Source organism: Pogona vitticeps, chromosome 5 (assembly GCF_051106095.1).
Source record: "Pogona vitticeps strain Pit_001003342236 chromosome 5, PviZW2.1, whole genome shotgun sequence".
Taxonomy (NCBI): domain Eukaryota; kingdom Metazoa; phylum Chordata; class Lepidosauria; order Squamata; family Agamidae; genus Pogona; species Pogona vitticeps.
Genome location: NC_135787.1, coordinates 74717547 through 74741777, shown reverse-complemented (window position 1 = coordinate 74741777; position 24231 = coordinate 74717547). Strand labels below are relative to the sequence as shown.

General features: G+C 39.1%; 1 protein-coding gene across 2 annotated transcripts in view; it reads right to left on the bottom strand.

Moving 5' to 3' along the window:
• RBM47 (RNA binding motif protein 47) overlaps window positions 1-20154 on the bottom strand; it is an 83121-nt gene extending 62967 nt beyond the window's left edge. For both annotated transcript variants that reach the window (XM_020786241.3, XM_078393999.1), the window contains exon 1: window positions 19951-20154. The gene's annotated coding sequence lies outside the window, so the exon portion shown is untranslated. The remainder of the gene's footprint in view (window positions 1-19950) is intronic.
• Between the last annotated feature and the right edge of the window lie 4077 nt (window positions 20155-24231).

Below are 24231 nucleotides of genomic sequence, written 5' to 3'. Positions count from 1 at the left end.
AGCTGCTTCAGGATATTGGTAAATTGACAGCAGGCTGCTGCAAACCAGATGGGGCTGATTCGGGTCCATATGCCATTTGGATGTAGGGATTGCACCCAACAACATCCCAGACTTCCAAGCTACCCTATTTAGCTCCACTCCAGCCCATTCCAATTGTCATAAGCCATCTCATTCCATCCCAAGTATCAGTTCAGTTACAGTAAAGGAAACTTGTCAGTGAAAAGGCGATATTGAAAATAAAGCAATAATCACATAGAACCTTTTTGGGCAATTGCATAGCAGTTCTTTACTAATCCATGCATCAACTTCATTTTGTAATGTCTCTACAATAGAAATTGAGTACACACCCCTTTTATCTCCAGGGCTTTGTTGTTTCAGCTAATTTTTGTATCAATGCTGTCACAATTTGTTTAATCTCACTAGTGATGATTTTACATTGGTTTCACAACACTCCCCGATTTAATAGATTATCTCCCAGTATCTTCTTTTCACTGTAATTCCTGTGCTTCATGTTGCTACTAGTTGCAAGATTTGAGATACACCCTTTGAACAAATGTGAATTTTCAGATACAGAAACATGAAGCCTGAAGGAAGACCAAAGTACTCTTTAGAGAAGTCCTGGAGAACTGTATCAAGAACATGTTGGCTCCCTACGTAAAGTTATTATGCACCTTCATTGTCTCTATCAGGTCCAGGCAATTTTGAATGTCTTGAAAGGAATTAGCTGTAATTAATTTGGTTTGAAGAACATCTCTATATCGCTTGCTTAGTTTGTCCTATTAACAAGCTTATAAGGTCAAAATAACATATTCGAAATGGCTGTCAATTTACTACAAAGTCCTAGTGACCAGTGAAAAAATCACAGTTCTTGATCCTCCAGGAATGAATTCCACCCTACAATATTCTGCAGTCCTCTTCCACAGGAGAGGTGTGACAAACAAACCCTTTTTCTTAAAAGAAATGTCAAATCCTACCACCCATCAGAAAGATTGTTCCCACTGTCAGAGTAGAACAAAGATCTATTAGCTATTATCTCCACTTTATCAACATAATAAAAAAATAATAAATAAGTCAATAAGGGAAATTGCAGTCCTAATTTATAAGACCTGAGCAGGGCTGCTAAATGATAGGACTTTTTGAAGGTCACAAATTCATATGGTCACCACAAGAGACTTTTGGGTAGTGTGGGTGGCATATAGGTTAAATAAATAAATAAATAAATAAATAAATAAATAAATAAATAAATAAATAAATAAATAAATATGACAGCTACTTGGCAACACATAACAACAACAAAAACAGAAGTCTGCCTACACTTTGGTATGTCGTCTTCACAACACACAAGTCACAGGCACAGAAGCCCAAGTTCTCAAACACTGGAACCCTCAGTATTCAAGTTTAACATACATTTTGTTTCTTTGGCCATAGTGTGTCCTCAATTGTTATGAAGGTGGTATGTTTTCTAATTGGCAATGTTATACATTCAATGTCTTTTATAGATTTCACTGATTCACTTGGTGTGGATGTGTATGAATCTGTCCATGTCTACCTGTTCCTGTGTTAAGAGGAAAGCTGTTTCTTTACACTTGTGGTAGAATGGTAAGCAGAACTGCCCTGGCCAGTTTGTCAACTTATTCCAAGAGCTATACTGTATACAGCATATATATTCCTATTACTTCAGTTTAGTCTCACTTCTTTGACCAGAAACAAGGGGAACAGGCATTAACACAACAGATTTTCATATGCATGTCTAATTTTGAGGGGGAGGAAGAGTACACACTACATATTGTACAAATACCCACCTCTATGTGAAGCTGCTATATTTTTTTTCTTTCTGTGATAACAAAAGGCACATAAACACAACTGTATATTTTTGCCTTATTCCAATGGTGAAAAACATTTTGTCATATAATAGTTTTGAAGTATTATTATTTTGGAGCTATAAATATGTATTCTACAGCCATCTTGTAGCTTCCTTCGAAGCCTATAAAGTGAGAAGAGACCGCAAGTGTAATACAGCTCTTTGCCAAGGAGGCAGCTACAGTATTTAATTTATTTGGCATGAGCATGATTCAAATTCATGATCTGCATTTCCACAATCCACTTTTATAGAAGTGTGACAGTTGCTGTTACAAAACACCCACCACTGATGGGTGCACACAGTGAGCATTAACCAACAAATCCCTTTTAATTTCTATGATCTGTGTGCACATTTGGACAATTGCAAATACGTTTTAACCTAACCTCTCATTCTTTCTACCAATATTACTGCTTGCAAAGAGGAATGGGATTGAACAAAGAAATGCCAGAAGGTTTATTCATACTGAAACAGCCCCCCTGCCTCTAAAGAATGTTACCTACTTATCAAGAAAAACTGGGTTAGCACTTAACATATTCTGCTTTACCAGTTTTGCAGCCTTTGACCTGAGGATTCTAACAGTAAATGCCACAAAATGGATGCAGGTAATAAAGGTTTCCAGCATACAGTATTTTTCTACAGCTTTCTTTAAAAAATTCTCTGTGCCTGGCAATTAAACTTTCAACTATTCCTCCAAAAGCCCTTCTTGGTCTGGGAAGCAGCAATGAGGATGTATGCATTTGTATGTATGTTTAATTATGCCAGATGTCACTAAGATCAGAGTTGTTTCTTTTTCCATTAAAAAAAGGCTAGCAAAAACGGCTGCAAGTTAATGAACCTGTCAAATCAAAATTTCTGCTACCAACCTGGGTTAAGAGCTAATATCTAAATCCTTCAAAGAAAGGAATGTCTTATTTAAAAGTTAAATACTTCTGGTTTCATACACATAAATGTAGTACCCTAAATGTTAACACTTAAAGGTGTTCCAAATCAACCAAATACTGTAATGTTAATCTCTTAAGGCAGAGGCAATTTAAATCCGACTGTGGGCCGAAATTGTACATGTAAATACCTCATTCTAACTGAAATCACATTTGTGTTCCAGAGACAGGCCTTCATGCTTGAGAAATTAAGCTTACCAACAAAGTCCATGTTCACCTTCACACATCACCCACAAAACATAGTAAACTAAAAGCTCTTGCTCTGACAATCAAACTTAAGTGATTTCCTCTTCCGATTACATGTCCTCTATGAGCCATAGTTTGCCCTGAGATGAGTTTGGGATAAGAGAGTTTTGAAGAAGACCATTCAACTGGCAATCACTTGCCTCATCTGACAATCACTTGCCTACATCTGTACACCAGAAATAAACCTTTGTTGTATTTCCTACTGTGTAGAAATGTTGTGAACAAGATTACCCCTTTAATTGTTAGATTTCACAATATTTCAAGACAACCATGCCTATCATTATTGTGGGTGGTACATGCATTTAAATATTTACTCAGGGAGGGCAAATATATTGCAAGGAGGAACTCCAGAAGTGTACCGGCTCCTTGTGCAAGCTTCACAGGATCCCTGCTTCCAACAAAACATTTACTATATATTGTGGTGAGACAGCAGTCCTTCCTGTTGTCCTTGCTGCAACACCATTTCCAAATTACGGTGCATGTTTTCTTTAAGAGAAGTGAATGGCAGCCATTAATCTACAAAAAATTTACTTGGAAACACTAACAGAATGGTGGAAAAAACAACCAGGACTTACAAATGTCACTTTTTGGACTGAAATTCCCAGAATCTCACAGACACCACGGTTGCCATGGCTGCTTTGATTGGGAGGCTCAGGAAGTTGTGTAGACAAAAGCTGTAACATTTCCAAACTCTGGATTAAACCCACATCCTTGCTGCCGATTGCTCCAGACAGCAACCACATTTCCATCTAAATAGCCCTACAAGGGGTTTGGTAACTTGACCCTATCAAGAATAACAGAATATGGAACATTGGCCTTTTTGGAAATCTTTTTTTTAATGAAAGGGGATTATGCCATTGATATTCCAGATATTTCTTATGTGCACATAAAAGGGGGTAAAGCCCACTAAACACATGTACAGGATAGAACTACAGATGAACTACCTCCATCAGTTAACTGTATGCAACTTTCCAATTCCTCCCATAAGCTCCCCAACAAAGAGCAAGAGTCAAGCAGACAATTAAAAGACATGTTGGTGCTGATAACATCTCAGTGGAGGATGGTGATTAATTATTTCTTCAGATTCTGACTAACAAACTTAAGTACCGTGTGTTTCTGTCCCTGCAGCAATGTTATTTGCAATTCCTACTGTTTCTCTTCAGGACAAAAAATTCAGAAGTTAAAAAAAAAACATTAAGGAATCATACCAAGCCTTTTAATATAGTAAAAAGTGTAACTGCTAAATTAATAGGATGACACCCACTATCACTACTCAACCACAGCACTCATTCCTTTTAAACCACATGTCTAATAGGGAACCTTCCCAATCTAAACTAATTTTGGAAATCCTATTTTTCCTAAGAATTTATGTACAGTAATTCCTTCACTTCTTTTCCCACCATGTTTGTTCACACTTGACCAGGCCAGAGATCTCTATCATTCTTCTCTCTTTCTCTCATCTTACCAGAATCTCAAAACCAATCTGGTACAAAAAAAACAAAACCCAGACCAAAATTAGATCTCGAACCTGCGACTAGAAAAGGAAAACCCTTCAGTAATGAAAGAAAGTGTATGAGCACCACAGCAGGAGCTTCTCTCACCTCTAAAGCTAAGTGCAGGTGAATGCTGCTTTTTTTTGGACAGCATTTGTTTCTTTTTTAACTTATCCAGTGGTTACACAAGCAAAAGGCAGCTCACACAATGGATCGCTCTCTCCCCTTTCCCCCCTGCAAACCTGATCCAGAGGGTCCAATGGGCCCTTCTGAAGGAACACCAGTGCAAGGATTGACCAATTCTGAATGACTCCTGCCTCAGGAGTCTCATATTCCATGCCAGTCAGGAGGGTCTCCAACTGGCAGAAGAGAGCTTTGTAGGAATGGGAAGAGGGCAAATGTTTCATAGGAGCAGGTCACAGAACAATCATCATCATTTATTGTTACAACTATGAGTCAGCCATTAGAGAAGAAACCTAAGAAACCAAACTGATACCATTTACAAATAGAAAAAGAATTCATAGAAATGTTAAATACAGAGAAGAGAGTTGTATGTTCACCTTAGCTATGATTTCACTTGAGGACTCAAAGATGAGGAATGAGACATAAAACGTACAAGAGCTGCATGTTTTTTTTTTAAATTGGAGAAATTTCAGCTTGTCTCAGCCTAGCCAAGAAGAAAAGGAGGAGAAGGAAGAGAACTCATTTAAATACAAATTTGTTAGTCTTTGTTGGCAGTATTGTTCCATACCCAAAGATGAACCTTTACAAAATCTTAATATAAAGTCAAATGACTCAATCCAGAGATGGCAGCCTACCATCTCTCACTGTGATTCACAGTGTACACGTTGCTTTCTTTCAGTCAGCCTCTACTGCTTGAGCCGTCTGGCTCTACCCAATCTCGAATAGAAAGGTGACTTTTCTGGAGTCCCTCTCCCAGCAGTCCCTCAGCCAGCATGGCTGGTAGCTAGGCTGACTGCTGGAATCTGTGGATTATAATCCACAAACGTAACTTCTTCCAGTTTTGGAATTCGACCTCTCTGCATCTAGCACAATGGGTTCAGCCACCGCCCTAAGCAATTTGATACACTAGGGGAGTGACACTTGAGGTACACTAGAACTGTATGAGAGGCACAGCTCACACAGCGAACAAGAGGGGTGGGGCTTCAGAACGGAATTCTTACTTTTACATCATTACCAACTGCCTCCCATGTACAGTATTTCAGAAGAAAATGTTTCAGAGCAATCAGAGTTTAGGAAGACACAATCTAGAATGAGAAGAGAATGCTACAACTGCCTGTAGTGGTCTAGCAAAGAATAACACCAATGCTCAGGAGGAAAAAATAAATCATTTCCTCATTGCTCAAAATGTTATTATAGCTGAGATGATTAAGAAATCTTAGTCAGCTATCTGTCATTTAAGTAGAATATATGAGCAGCTTTGAGAGAGAGAGAGAGAGAGAGAGAGAGAGATGTGGAAACCACAATCACAAGCTCCCACTTCACACTTTGACCATAACGCTTCTCTATGAAAACAGAACATGAATTAAAACATTTTAAGTCATGGTGTAATTCTATGTCTAGAGTAGATTGATTTGCCATGCAGTTGCTGAAAAACATTAATATACCATTAATGCCAAATAGCCATAATACAACCAAGGATTTCCTGCAAGCATAGGCCAGTAATAGCAAAGGCATCAATGTGCATTGTGTATTCGCTGTAATAACACACACAAGTCCTTGCTCCAAGGAGTTAATTAATCAAATCTAAAAATTCCCAGGACAGTTTAAAATATGCTTCATTGACACTCCATGAGTAGTCTAATCCTTAAAAATCAAAGAATTGGGGGCTACTTTTATTTGGACCCACATATCACTTGGCTTTCCCAGTTATTTTTGTCTCGCCCAGCTACAAGGGACACCACCTGCTCTGCTTCCAATGTTGGAAACCCCGGCATGTACATGGATTTTACACAGCGTTTGGGTCCAAGCACCTCACCCCCACATTTTTGGATGAGATCTTACCTCTCTTCCAGTCATGAGCTGCCTACGATACAGTACTTATTAGAAGACTTCACCAAAACAAACACAACAACATGTTCTCAAATTAAAATAGATTATGCAACCATTGGGCTGGAGCCAAATATAATCAAAACACAAATTAGTAAATCACATTGATTTCAAATTATCTGCTACAAGTCTGACTCAATCTAGAACCAATCAAGGTAATTAAAGACTTCTGCAGTGCAATCTGCATTTAGAAACAGTAAGAACCTGCAAGAGAATATTCCACTGTCTCCATGCCCTTATAGCCAAGGCACTGCACACAAAACCCAACAGTTTATAAGAGGAAAACAATGGGTCTTTTATTACAGCTTGCAAGTGAAACTGTGGGCATATTACAACAAACCTTTGCTTAACATATGGCAAGGCTACCACAGGTCCAGGTAGAATTGTTTCAGGAGTTGTTAGTCACCTCTGTTCTATAATAACATATTGTATGGATATGTGTATCACTAAATAGATAAATACAGCACCAAGTAAGAAATAGGGTACCTGTGGCCCTCCAGGTTTTGCTGGATTCGAAATACCATCAGCCCCAGACAGCATGGCCCATGGTGAAGGATGATGGGAACAGGAGTTCATAGCAACCTGGAGGGTCACAGGCTCCTTGCCCCAATTTAAGCGATGGAAAATTCCTCTGTAACACATTGCCTGGTTTTACAAAACTGATAAGAAAGCAACACTGCAAGCACAACTTCTGTGCAACGTGTCACTGTCTGTATGTAGACATTGCATAAGAAAATTAAGAAGCATTGTCCAATGAATTACTTCAGCAAGAACAATCTCAGTGTGTTTGTACTGGCTTACTACTATGCCAAGGATTAGCAAGGAAAGGAACTGTTAGCAGTTCTCCTAAAATGTCTTATGTTTCTCTCTTTTCAAGCCCAGAAATGCACATTTAGTCCAGATTTGCCACTATTTTGGAGAAACGGTGTTTCCAAAAACAAATGCTCTTTGCTCACTAACATACTTTAGAGCACAGTAGTAGAACCCCCCACAAGTGTTTGCTCCATATTTTTTTCTCCTCTTTAACTATGGAGCGAGCAATGCCATGTCCCCAACCTTTGCTTTCTGGAAATTCTTTGGTGTATTACCACATAGCAGAGTGGTGTGACAAGGATAAAGAGATTAGAAGTATTTTCATTTAACTCTTTCAGCTCAGGGTTAGCAAAAGGGTGATTTCCAGTTATAAGAAACTCTTTATTAAAAGTGTATGCAACTCCAGCAATAACACAAACACAGTAAGAAAAACTGGCCCACTGACTGGTCTTTGTTTTTCTACCCAGACAGAGAGGCAGATCAAATTAAATGATCTGAAGTGAAACTCAGATATAATTTATTAGGAATGATGGAGGATACAAGTCTTGTTGCTAAAGTACCAGCTTTTCACAAAAACTACTAGAAATAATCTTTGAATACTGGCGGGAGAGAGCAGAGGAATAGTACAGACAGTTGTAGGCATTGAGTAAGATCTAGGAAACAGATGCAGCAGCAGGAGAAACATTGGTGGTCCTACCAGCACTGTGCTACTCCTAGGACAGTGTTTGAAGAACAAATACATCACAACAATTTCCCAAAAAGAGGGTGGCTGCATAAACAACTGTCCTGCTCAGGTCTTGTTCTCACTGCTCCAGGGCAATATTTAGTCATACATAGGAGGGATGGTCAGAATTTTCAGCCCCGAGAGTTATCTCTATTTTCTCTCTTCATCTCTCCCCCTCTGTATACACTACATTTTAGTGTATAGGAAATAGTGATAGGAATGTTTAAGCCTCCCTTTCCAGACTGCTAAAATTTAGGGATCACTAGGAGACGGGAAGAAGTACAGTAAAATGCCTCTTTCCTGCTTCTCAAAGACTATTACTGTACTGACAGTCTTCTTACCTATGCTGAGATAACTCAACCCTTGGCCATTTATGCTGTAGCCCTTTAAACCAGTTTTCCTCAGCTGATCTGCCAGGGAGCTCTCTTGATCAGAATTACTGAGGAACTAGGAGGAATTCACTTCACCCAGACCTAGCGCTCTATATTCAGCTGATATTCCCATTTTCTCCACCATTTTCAGGAGCAGGGAATTACCAGCTTCTGCAAGTAGGATCACCAGGAGATGACACTTTCACAACACTCACCCATAAAGTATTAACACACACATACCTGAGACAAGTGTTCTTTCAATGCTGCTAGTGACAGGAGAACATTAATGTTGGATCCACCAAGGCAACCTGTGTTGGGGAGTGCTTTGTGAAGTCTCCGACTCATCAGCTGAGTGATGTGAAAATGGTGGGGCTTCCCAGTTTTGTGGGTGCATCATGAGCAGTGGGCACTGCAAAATGGGTAGGGCACCATATGCCCCCGAGGGCCACACGTGTTCCCATGGGCCATAGGTTGCCTAACCCAATGCATAGTACTGAGAGAGTGATTTATTAAATCAGACACTTGAATGTCACACACAGTTAAGAGTCCCATATCTAAGCAAATGTCAGTTATTTTTACCAATTACATATAGACAAATCCAGAACTGCCACTGAATGTACCTTCAATATAGAACTACATATTAGGTCTCTACCTATCAATAAGTGAAGTATTTCTAAGCTGCAGTATGCAAAGAACTACAGATTTTGCATTGTAGTATGCATAAAATAAGGGATGTGGTGGCACTGCTGGTTAAACCGCAGAAGCCTCTGATGAACCGCAGAAGACCAGCAGTCATAAGATCGAATCGGAGTGATTCGATCTTACCCAATGGAGTGAGCTCCCGTCGCTTGTCCCAGCTCTTGCCAACCTAGCAGTTAGAAAGCATGTAAAAATGCGAGTAGATAAATAGATACCACCACAGTGGGAAGGTAACGGCATTCCGTGTCTAGTTGCGCTGACCATGTAACCATGGAAACTGTCTATGGACAAACGATGGCTTTATGGCTTGGAAAATGGGGATGAGCACTGTCCCCTAGAGTCGGACATGACTGGACTAAATGTCAAGGGGAACCTTTACCTTTACATTTACTAACTTCATATTGATCTTCCTATGACCAGTTATAAAACAAAGCATTGCAAGTTGTGGAGGCAAGAAAAGCTCATTCTAGGACGAACAAATGTTTTTCATCCACTACAGAGCAGTGCTTCTAAACACGGGCTAAGCGTATTGTCTAGTCTGATCCCTGTCATATGGTGCTTCTTCGCATCATCCTGTTCAACAGATGAGGCTTCATACAAGGTACCCCTCATCAAGGAACAGAGCCCATATGTACATTCATGGCACTGACAGGACAAACTTATTCATATCACAATGAGAGGTAGGCTGCACATTAATTACACTCCGGATTGGTGTATTATGTATCATCAGGGCTGGCTGAAAACATTGTTTCACCTGAGTCAAGGACAATGGAGCACCTCCCTGTTCTGCCTACAAAAGCCAGTGGAACTGGCATCTGACTCTTACTACTTGTCTTCACCTTGGGAGGTGGGTCAGCATCCTTCGCCCCATCTAAGGACAGCAGGCTTGCTTAGGAGACGCAAGGCATCTGGAACACACAGTGGTATCTTCTGGCTCCAAAGGAGAAGAATGGTCCGAGGGCTGTTATCACTGCTATCCTGAGGGAATGAACATATTAAAAACACCACCAAGGTTTTTCTGCATACCCCAGAGGGGCTTATTTATAGACTAGAGGTGGGTAATAGTGGCTCACCAGATGTTTTGGGTCTACAAAGCTCATCCGGCCTAATTAGCCTAGCAAAGTAATAGGCAAATGTGGGAATTAGAGAACAAAAACACCCTAAGGGTCACAGTCACCCAACCTTGGGAAAACCTAAGTCATCCTCTACCTCAGTGATTCCTTACCTTGGATAACTCAGGTGTTCTTGAACTGCAACTCCCAGAAATCCCAGCCAGCACAGCTAGTGGTGAGGGGTTCTGGGAGTTGCAGTCCAAGGACACCTAGGTTACCCAAATTGGGAACTACTGCTCAAAAAGCATACTGCTCTGCGTTCCACCTAGTTTTGTGTTTTGCATAGCCAAATGTAAAGCAATTTAATTTTTAAAAAGGGGAAAAGAAGCCACTCAGAGTTTGTCATTCTGTATCCTGATACAAACTACGTTGAACTCTAGTACCAAATGTAAATATCAGCACATACACTCTACATAAGATCAGAGAAATAGTTGTGTATCTCAGGACGGAACAAGATCCAAAGTCACACTTACTGTGAAGCATGTCAAAGTTCCAAAGTTCAAATGCGCAAGGACTTGTTAATTATTGAAGGCTGACTGTTTTACCAAGCATCTTTTTGAAATTTTTTATTCTTTGCAGAGGTTGTTTTGTTGCTTTGAATTTAGTTCTAATTCTCTCTCCTCATTAGTTAGGTTTGCTAATAATTAGAAAGTATTCCAATCTAACAAAGCAAAGGTAGCTTTGATAGCAGTGGTGTAGATTAAGACTGAATCAGTTCCTTGCCACAATAACCACAAAAACAATGCTGGGCTTAATATTTTTAATAACTCCTATGTGCTCCATCAGAGTTTTTCAGCAATTCAGAAATTTGACAAAAAGAAAGAAGTCTAATTACACCAACCTGTTCTTAGCACATGAAGTAACAGCAAAAATAGATGTTCATTTCGGGTACAAACATACTTTTCCTCTAATTAACAGATGAATACTGTACTATGGAATTTTGTACTACAAGACATTGTGAGGAATAAAAGTTACCACAGGTGCTAGAGTTAGCAATTATTCTTGAGCATTTTCCATTGTTCACACACAATCAGTCAATGCACAATAAAATCACATTTCTGTGGTCTAATATGAATTACGCCTCCACATTTATTAAATCTCAGCTGCCTTACTGTATAAGCACCAAAGTCAAATCAAGAGAAGGCAACACTGGACTCAGTGAGTTGAGGGTCTGAAACCTTATTGATGAGCACAGTGAGGTGGATGGGAACATCTGATTTCCCTCATAAAGTGGAGATTGAATCAAATCTTTGTGGGGGAAATGCACTGAGGAGCAGTATTTTAAAATGTTGGTTTCAATGAAATAAAAAAAAACATTACTAACTTACCAACATATAAATGAATCTTTCTTTACTTCAACCAAACTGGACAACCTTTAAGAGGAAGTTGAGAAACTGGTGCATTTCAAAACAGTTTCTGGAAATAATATCTGCAACTATTTCCATGGATGTCAAGCTAGATACCCATTAAATGATACAGGAAACCCCCAACTCTTTGTTATGGTAGAAATTATAGCACAACTTGAGTTCATGTAGAGAGCAGTTGATTTCACTTTGCATGTGTATTATTTATTAGATTTATACCCCACACCATCTGGCAGCCAGGCCACTCTGGGTGGCTAACAACCGCAAGACAAACAACACAATATTAAAACACAATAAGAATAAAATAATACAAACATTCAACAGATACAATAACTAGTAGGATAAATTAAAACAGATGGCTATAAAGATGATAGAAAGAATGATGAAAGGATGGCAAAAAGGGAAGCAGAGATACCAGCAACTTAATGCTCAGGGAAAGCCTGATGGAAGAGCCAAGTTTTCAATGCTTGTTTAAACCTGTTCAACGAGGGTGACAGGAGTATCTCCATGAGCATATTGTTCCACAGGCAGGGGGCAACCACCGAGAAGGCCCAACTTCTTGTTCTTTCCTTCCAGGCCTCCCTCAGGGTCAAGGTCCTCAACCGCCCTGCCTGTGAAGAACGGGTATTATGGACAGATCTGGCTGGGAGCAGGCATTCTGCTATGATTCTGTATGATTCTAATGGCACATCAATCCCATTGCTTACTGGGTGGGGAAAGAACATTTGTTCCATTTTGAGACATTTAAACATCACTAACTACTCAAGAACAAAGATGGGAGTCTACATGGAAAAAATCATCAGCCACCTTTTGAAGTAATATAGAAGGAGAGAAACAGATAACATTTGCATTTCATTTATTGTCACCCCAACAATCAAAAAACAGAATATAGAAAACTATTTTTTTATAAAGGTAGTTGCTACTTCTCTAACTTGGTAATTACTTTTCAGCCTTAAGAGCCTTAGAGCTACTGTACAGAACTTTTGCCACCAAGGAGATGGAATGCATAATAGGACTGTAACATATGAGGCAACTTGTTACCAATCGCAGGTTTGAGGAACAAATGGCTAATGTGATCTCTGGGTTATATTGCTAGGAGGACTGTAGCAAAACACCATGGGGAGAGGGGCAGAATCTTAATTCACTGTGCTTTTGACACTGCAGTGTTGCAAGGAAGGAACAGGTGCCTACTATAAAATAAACTATGTTGGATCCAAATAAAGATTCCACAAATCTATGCCACAAGCCTAGGTCGCTGGCTTAAATTTATTTGCAAAGGCAATGCTTTATTATAAAAATAGCAAAACCATCTTAATCTTTAAGAGGGTCTCTTTTCATTTTGTAAATCACAGAATGGCATCTACTGATTATGAGCATTATTTTATTTTCCATTACACAAGGTTCAAAGAGACTGTTCCAAGTGACAGCTTATTTTTAAAGCATGGATCTGATTCTATTCTACTGTACTAGAACAGACCAAACTGTGCTTTCAGTGAAGTGCTACCAGGATGGATATGGAATCTAACTGGAACAGAGACATAAACAACCATGAAGATTCTTCACTGTTCTTTTTTCTCTCTCTGACACGTTTTAAAACTTGGGGCTCCAGATATTCCTGTACAGCTACTCCCCAAGGTCCTAGCCGGAGTTGCCAGTAGTCAGCGCTTCTGAGAGTTGGAGTTGAAGAGTTGTGGAGTTCAAGTTTGGTAACCACTACTCTGTGACAACATTTGTCATATATGCGGCATATAGATAGATAGATAGATAGATAGATAGATAGATAGATAGATAGATAGATAGATAGATAGATAGATAGATAGATAGATAGATAGATAGATAGATAGATAGATAGATAGATAGATAGATAGATAGATAGATTTAAAAAAAAGACGAACACCTCTCCAAAATAAGAAGTGTGGGGTAGACCAATTTTCTTATTCTTGAAACTGAAAAATGTGCAACATTTTGCATTTACTTGTTGAAACTTAGATACAAACCTCCCAGTTAAAGATACATTTTGCGGCCAAGAACCATGAAGGCTAACTTCTACAATGACTTTTATGCGCTGCTGACCCATCTCCTGATCATGCAAACAATGCAACATCGGGTCCCACAACATTTATCCATACATATTTTTCAATCATGCATTAACATCTATCAGTCGCGTGAAATCTTATGCAATCCAATATGTTCTTGATTTATATGGGCCCTGTGGTCCAGTCTCTATGCAGGAGACATATTTGCTTGAACTAATATGAGAAAGCTGAAGTCAATCCACTCATGAGGTGAAGAGACGGGCCCTCTCCCTCCCATCCTTTAAAAGATCTTTGAAAACATTTTCAGAGAGGTGTTTTTTGGCAACTCTGCATGACTTGTTCTGTGCTACTTTCGATGTTTATATGCCCTGTGCCACTTTTTAAATATATATACCATTTATTTCTGCTACTTGATGTGTTGATTGTTATTTTGTGTTTCATTTTTATTGATATGTATTATTTTAGTCTATTATAAACTGCCCAGAGTACTGCCCAACAACAATAACAATTAATACTGGTGCCCCACTTGATGACAATAATCCGTTCCAGCAAAATCACTGTAGAGCAAAATCGTTGTCAAGCGGGGGGGGGGAAACCATTGAAATGCATTGAAAACCGGTCAATGCATTCCAATGGGGGAAATACCTCACTGTCCAGGGAAGATCCTCCATACGGCGGCCATTTTCTGGTGCCTGTAAAGTGAGGAATCCATCCTGAACACAGCGGAGAGGCATTTTGCGCAGTGGGGAGCCATTTTGCAAACCTGATGATCAGCTGTTTTTGATCATCGTTAAGCAAAAAATCGGTTCCCGAAGCAGGGAATCGATCGTTGTCAAGCGAAAAAAACCCCTTTGAATCATCGTTTTGGGATCGCAATAGTGATTGCAAAAAAATCATCGTAAAGCAGATTCGTCGTCAAATGGGGTAATCATCAAGCAAGGTACCACCGTAGTGTGCAGTGAAGCTGATTCCAACTTATGAGAACCCTTTCCAGGGTTTTCTACAGAATATTTTAGATGTGGTTTACTATTCCCTTCTTCTGGAGGCACCTTGGGACTATGCAGCTTGCCCAAGGCTACACAGGCTGCCTTTCCTTCCAGGAGGTGCAGTGGCAAATTGAACTTCCAACGTCTGGCTCTACTGCCAGATACCTAAACTACCGAGCTTTCTTCTTATATATTATCACCTGGGAAAGGAATCTCATTCCTTATAATATAAAAACTAGAGTGCCATTTTGGCAAGGTAAACCTTTGGAATGATTTAAGGTTTGGTAAATAGGATCTAGACCTTTCTACCTCCGGCTTGCCAATTACAAGTGAAAGGGGATAGATTTAAGGGAGTTGTTATCTGATGGTAGCATTGTAAGCTGAGCAGGCAAATCACAGTAAGTCAGTCCCAACAAAGCTCAACACAGTGGGCAGATTGGGATGAAATAACTCAAACAAATAAAGTGGAAATACAAAGCAAATTTGCCATAAATCCATTCATTCAAAATAAAATAGTACATCACAATCATACCGAACATAAAAAGTTTAGCTATGCCTTATACTAAGAAAAAGAGCTTAAACGCATACACACACACACACACACACACACACAATTTAAAAAAAATTCAACACCTGAAGGGACAGTACTTCCTTACAGCTTTATGACCTACACTGAAACATGAATCTTTTAATAAAACTGAGTATCTTGCTTTGAAGGTGAATACAGTTTTGGTTACCAGTAGTATAGCAGAGACAGTCTTATAAGGTTGAAGCCCTAGGTCTTCGTGAGGGGCAAGGACGTTATTTAATAGGCCCCTCCACAGCTTCCCTGTTCTGTCTGAGTTTCACCTGCTGTCCCATAGTAACTAGGAGATAAAGGGATTTCCACAGAAATGGCACAAGTTGCAAGCCATCCCTGCTGTAATGTAAAGCAGTGGTCCCCAACCTTGGGCCTCCAGATGTTCTTGGACTTCAACTCCCAGAAATACTGGCCAGCAGAGGTGGTGGTGAAGGCTTCTGGGAGTTGTAGTCCATGAACATCTGGAGGCCCAAGGTTGGGGACCACTGATGTAAAACATTTCAGGATAGCCTGATCTGCAGTTAAGATCTATTAACTTTCCAAAAGACCTGTCCTCATTTTATGATATGGACCAATCTGACTCTCATTACTTGGGGTGGGGGTGGGGGAAGGTATCTCTAGTAAGTGTCATGATGAGTTTCTGGACTTCCATGTTCACCACTACAATACTGTGTGCTATCTAATTTTTGGATACTCCCTTTTTATTGAATTTTACAGGATTGGAATTCTATGTTACCGTATTGTTTTAGGTTTTATGACTTGTCTTTTTTTAAAAAAAAATATCACCAGGTAGACAAAGCACATATTTTTCAACTGTTATTTTCTATTCATGATCATGAATGGCTACAATACACTTCCTTTATCACTGTGATTTGAGAACAGGGCACTCTGGAACAATTTCTCAGTTTTATTCACCCTCCAGCAAAAGCAGAACAACTGTAATGTGCGACTGATTTAGCTAACATCAAATGGTAAAGATCCACATTGAATACAACATGCCCTCTTCCATTCAGGTCCCCAGAGTAAGGGGAAAGACCAAAAGATGAGAAGCAGGTAAACCTGGATCATTAAGAGAACTACCTTATTTTTTGTTTTCAGCCATAGATCAGTACGAAAACATTTCAAACAGAAAGTAACTAGATACACAGCTACTATTTGCAGAAAAAAAAGAAACTTCGTTACCTCATGAGTGGATTGATTTCAGTATTATTGGTGGTTTTGCTAGATCAAATCCAAAAATTTTTGTAATTATTTGGTCATTTATTGAAAACTGGCCAGTGATCTATTCAAAATCTATCAGTTAAAATGCACTATTAAATAGCATTCCTAAATAATGTTACATTAATACAGGAAGCTACTATCAATTATTGTCAACAAAACTGAATGAGGCATTACCCCAGAAAACACACAAAAATTGTTTTACCAAGGAGAACATGTATGCAACAAAAACTACTTCCAAATGCCAGTATGTCTGTTGTCTTTGTGGTCAATGTCCAAAATCTTGTTGCTTAACACAGAAAAATCATTCTAGAATAAGCCTATTGAATCAATAGGTATTTAGTGAATCAACTGCTCCATAAGTTCAATTGATTCAAATGGTCCTACTCTAACTGCAACTAACTTTAGCAGTCAGAGTAGGCCCATTTGAATCAATGGAACTGATTGAGAAGTAAACTCACCAAATCCCAGTTGAGTCAATGGACTTACTCTAGTGTGATTTACTATGCTAAGCAACAGATTTTGAACACTGGGTACCTGTTGTACTCAACTGAATATACTGTGATATCAAAACCATTTATATTCTAACTACACAAAGCCAACTTTGTCTTGACAATATTGAGAAGATGAGTCCAGTCTTGGCAGAACTAGGTGTACACAGAACCATGTCATTAAGGGAAAAAGAGAGAGAATATTCTTAGCATGACTCTCATTGCTTCCATGTGCTATGTGGAAAAAATACTGTACAAGTATTCCACTAAACAGATACAAACTAATGTATTTTTTAAAACCCAATTACAGTACAACACACCTGGGGGGGAAACAAATGAATAATTTTATTCAAATTATGTATCATAGATCAACACTGCAGTAGCAACTGTATATATATATATATATTTACTCAGGAGTAATGCCAACTAAGTTCAGTGTGATGCATTCCCATGGAGGGATAGTGCATATAACATTGCATTGTTAGTGTCATTAGATCACACAGTTTATGAAAAGCAAGAACTGATTAATGGTTTTGTAATATAAAATAGTTATACTGTATATAATTAGAGATAGGAAAGGAAACAATCTGAGGCAGGAAAAGTAACATGAATACAAATCTCTGCAACTCTTTCATCAACTACAGGACAGCTGTTTATGATACTCTGGTCATAGTCAAAGCAAGATCTTTGGTGCACCTACTGTCACCGTTATTATCCGGGAGAGAGTATTAGGTATTGATTTATTGACACATCAGCGGCATATGGAAAGATATAAACATGCAATAGTAAAAGTCCTTTTTTTTAACATTGATCTCTATATGAAATTAATGTGCCATATGCTTATCTGTCAGATATCCATCAAGGAGCATGTTATGAAAAAATAGTTTTAGCAAAAAGCAAGTGGAAAGCTGAAGCAACTTTCAATTTGCAAAAGGGGAGTCCACAAAACACTGAAGACAGCCTTGCTTTTTTACACGGAAGTCAGGAATCTCTCCATGTTGTTCTTCAAGCGTCATGCATACAGTTTTTCAAATCTCAGCTCTGAAGTGGCACTGAAGGAGAGTAGTTGATTCTCAAGGACTAGGTTTACCCCCAGAAGATCACAAAGTTCTTGTAAACAGGTTCATTATACAGCCAGCCCATCGCTATGCATCCACAATCATAATGCCTGAGCTCCGCTTGGTGTAAAAGGAACCCACTTACACACCATTCCAAAGTCATTGTGGCAACAAATCTGACACACCCCAGGTTTCACAAACAGATATTTATCAGGTTCCAGTTCTTTTTGGTCAGGCACCCAGTCCAAATCAATCAATCATTTAAACCAGAAAAACTGGGTTTTAGAAGTGAAACTAGGATGTGTGTTTAAGCTAAAATTCTCTACAGATGGCTTGTAGTTTTGACTGTAAGGGATATACTTCTGTAAACTTTTAGCTACTGAGACTAAATTGGGGTAGAGATGGGGGAGGGGAATCCTCCTTTACTTAGATTTAGACAAGCATTTTGATTTTGCCTGGAAAGCTCTATTGGGCAAAAGAAAAAAGGAGAAAGATCCATTACACAACATATTTCTGCTGTTATCTCGTTTTCCTTTTTTCACAGTGTACTGTATATTATATTCAGCTTTCCAGTTTTATATCAATGTCTGTTGTGTTCATAAATGACCTTTCACCTTTGTGTTGAGGCACCTGGAGCCTTGGTACACATAGTGAAGGGAGGGAAGGATTACAGAAAGTCTGGAAAGTTGTAACACATAGCAGTGTGCAGCATATTTATTGTGACAGTTCAAATAGTTTTGCTTCCCCTTAAAATCAAGTGAGCTCAGCATCAAGCTGCTTCTTCTTTTAGAGCACAAGATGTGCAACTGCCCAAGATAACTGGGGCGGGAGGAGTGCAAAGGGCCATAGAGACATTTCTGTTAAAGTCAAAACACTTTTAAGTGCCAACTTCTTCACAAAGGTCTATCTGTGCCTCTTAAATGACCTCCAAAAGAATAAACAGCATAAAGAAATAAATAGCAAAAATAAAGATACTTACAGTAGACGTAAAAATGTTAATTTTTAGTTTTTTTCCATCATTCTATTAGCCTTTTCCAAGAACCTCTTTCTTGAGCAAAAGACAGGTTGATTCTACCCGTACACTTGAAAGAAACAGAAGTTATACTTCTACTAAAGGCTGTTTAAATCCTATTGGTATCAATCGGATTTGAGAACACTATCGTATGCATATTTTCTTGGTTGTAAGCATGCATAACATTCCTGCCTTGCATGCACAAGGTTGCACACATAGTTACATCCAGTCAACACATCAGTACCAGCAACCACAATTAAACCATTCATTAAAAAAATACTGAAGATAGGTAACTCTTGCCACTTACTACTAAATATGTCCCCATTCCTCAGTGCAATTTTCTTCTCAATGAACATATGCTGTACTGAGTCAGAATAAATACAGAAAAGTACCCTTTCCTCACTGCTAGTTATGCAGGAAATAAAAGTTCTGAACTACTATCAATGATCAAACATAAACAACTTACTGGTGTATTTATGTATAGGATTTTAAAGTTAGACACATCTTAAGCACTATGTAGCACAAAGTCAGTTAAATATTTTGGTACAGTGGAGAAGATGTTTGTTATAATGTTAATGCAACAGGCGTTCTATCATCTTTCCCCCAGATGAATGAATTAACATTGGAGTACTAATTTTAATAGGATACATATTCTTCCCTACTCACGAGGAAGAGGCAAAATGTCATTTACTTTGGTAATATTAAAACTTGGAATTAAACAAGTCAGTCGGCTCCACTTTTAAAATACCAGGCACGCACCTAACTCAGGAGAACTTGCTAAAATAAGACAAAAGCAGCTTTCAGTCGGAATAAAGGTAGATTTTCAACGGAAAGAGAACTGTGGAGATCAAGGCACAACAGCAGCAAAGTTTACCTACCTGGCTAGCGTGTGTCAAATCAGTTTAGCAGCATTCACAGGAATAAGGAAGAGTTTCTGGCCAGCGAGCTAATGCATCTTCTTACTATTTTTTTTCAACTGGCCTGCTTAAGAGTGTTGAGCAACTCCTTACAATGCCACCAGCTACAACGGATCTTTTTCGCCTTAACCCCCACGTTTCAGGATTGGCCTTTGGGAGTGTACTGAAGACTGGAAAATATGCCCAGAGAGGAACTTGCAATTAGAGGAACCAGCTGAGCAAAAATCCTTGCTCCTCATTGGCCTAAGCCACACATTCCAAAAGTGCTAAAATGAGTGCTAATCAGGAGGCAATCTGTGAGACTTAAATTCCTGACTAGACATAAAGCATTAAAGTTAAGCTATTCCGCTTCCAGAATGGAGTTTTCTGCCTTCTGAACAGGGAGGGTCTCATGCTGAAACTGTTAACTCTGAGGGAAATGTTGTCTATCTCAGTTCTGCTTGTCTCTCCCTCCCACCTACCCCCACACAACTCTCTTCGCTCACAGTAGCAATGTTGCCTCTCTGCTGATCCCAGCTCTCAAAACTCACCAAACCAGATTTTTTACTCACAACAACTTCCCTTAAATCTGAACTGAAATTTTATCCAGTTCAGTGAGCCTTTGCTGGCTGAAGGCCAGTTTTAAAACTCCTGTTTTAGCAAGGTAGACAATTTTGTTTTTTTAAAAATTATAAGCATAGAACTTGTGGAGATGCACATGGTTCAGGGGCAAAGGGAGATTTGTACAACTGTTCTGAGTATTGTGTATCTTACCTTTCTGCTACAGGTTTACTGAGTGGTGTGTTCACGTGTGTCGGTTTGCCGACATCTTCAGTTCTTACTGTTAGAAAGATTGTCTAAAATCCAAATGGTTGATAATAATCACATCTTCCTGATCAGCTTTGCATATGAAGTTGCTATCTTTTTCCTGGCCCTACTCTCATGCCTTTAAACTGAAACATCAATTTAGTGAGTGATGTTTTCCCTGGATGTGTAAGTATTTTGGGGAAAAATTATTGCAAATTTTATTTTATGTTGCATTGTGATCAGATTACCTGTTTCAAGCATTTAATGCTGTCCTTTTATTTAAAAAAATGAGGCCAAAAATTCCCAGGTAGCTTCTATATGCACTGCAATGATTTCAGAACAAAAGTGATAACATACATATACAAAAATAAAGGTGCAGCAATTCAGTGTCTGGCAAGCTACAGAGAGCATTTATCAGGTAGCATTCTAAAACCTTTTCTCCAGTCATTTCTCATCTAATTTCTGGAGAAACCTGTGACGGTAGCGGTACATTCTTGTGGAAATGGGTAGAAGGTCCTCCAAGCTGTATAAGACGTTTAAGGTTAAGATTAAAAGAAGTGGAGCAGGGGCCACACTAAAAAGAAGTTGGCAACATCAGTGATACAATGAATATGCAAAGTTATGCTTTTTTTACTTGGGAATTAACCCCTAGTAATTACTGCTTCCTTTTCTGCACTGAGAACTTCTACCTCACATGTTTACCTTCTCACTGGACACATTTTTAGCTACAGTATCCTTATTGTGAAGAGGACAAGACAGTGAAACAGTTACAGTAGTACTAACACATATTTATTCAGGAATAACTGTCTGCATAGCCATGTGAGTTGTGTATCCGGCTATGGAGCCGGAGGATGGGGATTCTGAGCACTTCCGATATGTTTTATGTCTCTCCTCTTCAAAATAACATTCCTATTGATTTCTTGACTGACCTGGAGAAACCAGTGAAACTGCAACTGCATTGGAAAATACTTCAACATTTGCTGGCTTGGCTCAATTTGAAGTACTGTATTTTTCTGTGTATAAGACAATACTTTTGTCTAAAATCTTTAGACTAAAAATTGAGGGTCATCTTATACACGGAAGTAAGCTGAGGAGAGAACAAAAACAAGTGGAGGGAAAAGCAGGGACCAAAGAGATTCTGCAGCGCTTTTATCCCTTTCCCCCTACACTTGCTAAGCCCCACTTAGATTTCTTAATTTTGGATTAGAACAGTGGGGGCATCTTATACATGGGGGCATTTTATACATGAAAAAATATGGTATTATTCAATTATCACACAATGTAAGGGTCAATGGGAATCATTAATTAATTTCCAATCCACAGGTTTCCCTCTGCTACTGCGGGCTTCAACTTTTTTCTAACTGCAACAATTCGAATGGTGTTTTTCCATATGTGATCATTTGTTTCATTCTCAAAAGGACCAGAGGATGTGATTTTGAGTGATTTTCTGGTGACATAGTAAGTTGAGTGTGATGTTTTGGAACAATGGGAATACCAACCCCTGCAATCTTTCTCTGTAGTCACCCCAATGTATTTTTGTTCCTTTTATTGAATCTAGTACTACATCACCTTATCACTGCCTTGTTACTTTATTTTAGTGCTAGACCACCTCTGTACAGAGTAAAAAAAACTTTAAAAAAATAAAAATTGAAAAAAATCTGATGAACTCCAGCAAACTACAATATTTTCATGCAATGTGTGTGTGTTTGTAAGTATGTGTACGGAAAATGTTGGGAGACTCTCGTTTTTCCCCTACCATCATGCAGTCCTTTAAACAGTCCCAGCAGCCTGATGGCAGACCATAAAAGGAGAGGAATCAACAGGAAGGCAGTATCAAAGGAATGGGGCTGTGGAACATGAATTGAACCACATGAGGTTGAGGGGGCCAGTGTGGACACTGCCTTCAAAGCAACCCTGGGGTCTTTTTGCGCTCACCCGAACTGCAGTTGCAAAAGAGACTATGAAACAAGACAATTTGGCTTGCCAGTATAGTCACACCCTGAGTTACACTTCTGGTTGCAGAGCCAGACATTGGGAGTGCAATTCCCTACTCAGTCTCCCAGGAGAAGAGCCAGCCTGTATAGCTTTGGGCAAGCTGTTCAGTCCTAGGGCACCTCCAAAAGAAGGAAATGACAAACAACCTCTGAGTAGTTTTTACGTAGAAAACTGGAAATGGTTGCCGTAGGGCAGAATAAGCTTGGCAGCATGTAATTATTATTATTAGTAGAACACACACAAAAAGTTGCACGGGATAGTTGCCAAAGAATAGGAAGGAAAAGAGTAACAAGGCAGAATAAGATGGCATCTTGGTGATAATATAGCTGGAACTATGAGAATAAGGGACACTGCAGTCAAGAAATCAAAAGATGACTGAGACTTGGAAGGGTAGCGATGAAGGAATTAGAAAAGATCATCAAGGGTAAGGATGTGTCAATGGAGACTAAAAGCAACATCATCCACACTCTTGTATTTCCAATCACCATGTACAACAGGTGTGAAAGCTGGACAATAAAGAAGGCTGACGGGGTGAGGGGGGTAATGATTCATTTGAAAAATGGTGCTGGAGTTTTGTAGATACCCTGGACTGCCAGAAAGACAAACAAGTGCATCCCGGAGCAAATAAATCTATCCCTGGAGGCAAACATGATGAAACCAAGATCGTCCTACTTTGGGCACATCAGGAGAAGGCAAGATTCTCTGGAAAAGGCATTAGCGCTGGGAAAGGTGGAAGGCAACCAAATAAGGAAGACCAAATAAGGGATGGATTGAGTGCATAAAGGAAACCACAGTCTTGACTTAACAAGAGCTGAGCAAGGGTTGAGGACGGGACATTTTTGAGGACCGTTTATTCATATGATCCCCCTGGGCCTGAGGCAACTTGACAACACAAAACAGCAAGAACATGGGAATATTAACTGACATGGAGATAAAAAGAAACCCTGACAATTTCTATCCTCTTTTAAGACTGCATTTGGGGAAAGTATTAAAAATGTTCCACTTTCTTGACCTAACACTATATCTGTTTTTTGGGTAAGATTTGTTTTTAAAAAAATGCAAGCCTTTTAAAATCTCTCTGATAATTACCTTAAAGCCCCAGACAAAGCAATGACATCTTAACACTTAAGGATTCTCCACCCATTTTATGTTACCCACCCCTTTGTTTTATGACAAAATATCAGATGAGTATAAACAAAATGAAGAAAAAAAAACACCACACCTCTGCTTATACTGTATGCAGTAAGGCATAAAAATCTGACTCAGAACTTGTGACTAAAAAAATAACACCACAAACAGTAGAAGAGGAAGTACGAAACATGAGAAATCTTTTTGAGAGTTCTGATTCCTGCCTATATTGTTATGCAATGGGGGGGGGGGGCAGGAATCTCTCTTCTTTTGAACAGTTAGTTCCTGTTACAGAGATTTGAAAGAATGAGCTAAAATGTACCCCCAAACCTT